Source organism: Esox lucius, chromosome 20 (genome assembly GCF_011004845.1).
Source record: "Esox lucius isolate fEsoLuc1 chromosome 20, fEsoLuc1.pri, whole genome shotgun sequence".
NCBI classification, from domain to species: domain Eukaryota; kingdom Metazoa; phylum Chordata; class Actinopteri; order Esociformes; family Esocidae; genus Esox; species Esox lucius.
In genome coordinates, this window is record NC_047588.1 from 31,152,327 (window position 1) to 31,154,613 (window position 2,287).

At 38.5% G+C, this 2,287-nt stretch overlaps 1 long non-coding RNA gene across 1 annotated transcript; it reads left to right on the forward strand.

Moving 5' to 3' along the window:
- Positions 1 to 1,195: 1,195 nt before the first annotated feature.
- Positions 1,196 to 1,961, forward strand: LOC109614802. Its single transcript, XR_004574858.1, has 2 exons — positions 1,196 to 1,562; positions 1,686 to 1,961. It is a non-coding gene; the product is annotated as an uncharacterized LOC109614802 (long non-coding RNA).
- The last annotated feature ends 326 nt before the right edge of the window (positions 1,962 to 2,287 follow it).

Sequence of the window (2,287 nt, forward strand, 5' to 3'; positions counted from 1 at the left end):
TCTTTTCATGTGACAACACTGAAGAAATGACCCTTAGCTACAATGTTAAGTAGTGAGTGTACAGCTTGTATAACAGTGTATATTTCCTGTCCCCTCAATATAATTCAACACACAGCCATGTCTAAACCGCTGGCAACAAAAGTGAGTACACCCCTAAGTGAAAATGTCAAAATTGGGCCCAATTAGCCATTTTCCCTCCCTGGTGTCGTTAGTGTTACAAGGTCTCAGGTGTGAATGGTTGTTAAATTTGGTGTTATCGCTCTCAGATTCCCTCATACTGGTCACTGGAAGTTCAGCATGGAAGTTCAACATATTCCTCATGGCAAAGAACTCTTGAGGATCTGAAAAAATTATTGTTGCTCTACATAGAGATTGGCCTAGGCTTTAAGAAGATTGCCAAGACCCTGAAACTGAGCTGCAGCATGGTGGTCAAGACCATACAGCGGTTTAACAGGACAGGTTCCACTCAGAACAGGCCTTGCCATGGTCGACCAAAGATGTTGAGTGCACATGCTCAGCATCATATCCAGAAGTTGTCTTTGGGAAATAGACGTATGAGTGCTGCCAGCATTTCTGCAGAGGTTGAAGGGGTGTGGGGTCAGCCTGTCAGTGTTCAGACCATATGCCGCACACTGCATCAAATTGGTCTGCATGGCTGTCATCCCAGGAGGAAGCCTCTTCTAAAGATGATGCATGAGAAAGCCTGCAAACAGTATGCTGAAGACTAAAGACATGGCTTACTGGAACCATGTCCTGTGGTCTGATGAGACCAAGATAAACTAATTTGGTTCAGATGGTGTCAAGCTTGTTGGGTGGCAACAAGGTGAGGAGTACAAAGACAAGTGTCAATTGAGTTGAACTGCAATGACAGTGGGTGAACAGGTGAACACCACCACCTCAAATTGCATCTATCTTCTATTAAATGTAATGGTTGCAGTTTTGATTTAAATGTCTAATACTGGCTGCATTGTTTTACAGTACACCAAGTATAATTTGCAAATTGTAACATAATTAACTATAGCAGGGGTTCTTAAACCTTTTCAGCCTGGGACCCAAATGAGAAGATAGAAACATTTGGGCCCCCCGAGCTCATATAAACATGACTATTATGTGTAAAAATATACCTAACAAATGTGTATTTTCTGCTCATCTCCTTCCTACTCAGAGATTCAGAGAAACCCATGATGCATTGCTTCAACTTGTCTATGAGCAAAGCACATTTCTCACACTAGAATATTATTGAAAAACATATCAATTATAATTGGAATTTATCTGAGCCTTTTGTACAGAAATTGTCAAATGCACTCCTCCTAAATTCTGACAATGCATCCCCGACCTAGCTAGTAGGACATGCTATGGAAAGTAGTTTTCAGAACACTTTGTAATAGGAACTGTTTCATATGTTCAGGGTTGTAGATGACTTCACTGAAATATTGTGTTTTTGTCTTTCAGATATGAAAGGTGACTTGCCCTGATAGTGCTGCCTCTACTTCTTTTGGGATTTCCCCACACAAAAATCTCCAGGGATTACAGAGAACGGTCAGAAAAAGAGAAAATATCCAGTGAGTGGCAGTTCTCTGGGTTGAAATGTCTTGTTGATGGCAGAGGTCATAGGAGAATGGCCAGACTGGTTTTAGCTGATAGAAAGGCAACAGTAACTCAAATAACCACTTGTTACCACCAAGGTATGCAGAAGAGCATCTCTGAACGCACAACAAGCCGAGCCTTGAAGTTGATGGGATACAACAGCAGAAGACCACAAGAAAAAGAAAGTCATATACAATGTACTTCTGTTCAATTGCTAGCTTTTAGCTGGACATTCCTAATAAATTTTTTTAATGCTTATGAAGTGCTTTTTTTTTTTATTATTGTGATGTTAAAGGATGGGGAGGGAATGTGGATGGTTTACATTTAATTGTGAATGTGTGGAAGAATTACATCAATAAATGTTTATTAATTTACTGACAATTTGTCATCATTTATTGACCATATAGGTAATACTGACAATAGACTTTTAACCTTTAAAATGCATTTTGTTAAATAGACTTTAGGATTTAAAACCACACAAGTTTCTTTAAAGAGTTATGGAATCGAATGTTTGCAACTTGCAAATTGTTTAATGATTTTGTCTCTGAAAAAACAAATGTAACTTCATGAATAAAAAAAACTTTTTTACATATTTTTCATTGTTGTTACTTGTAACTTGTTGATATTAGCAAATTGCAGGTGTGTATTTAACCCCAAACGGGTGTATTTTTTAGCACTAGTGGGGGAATATAGTACTTTA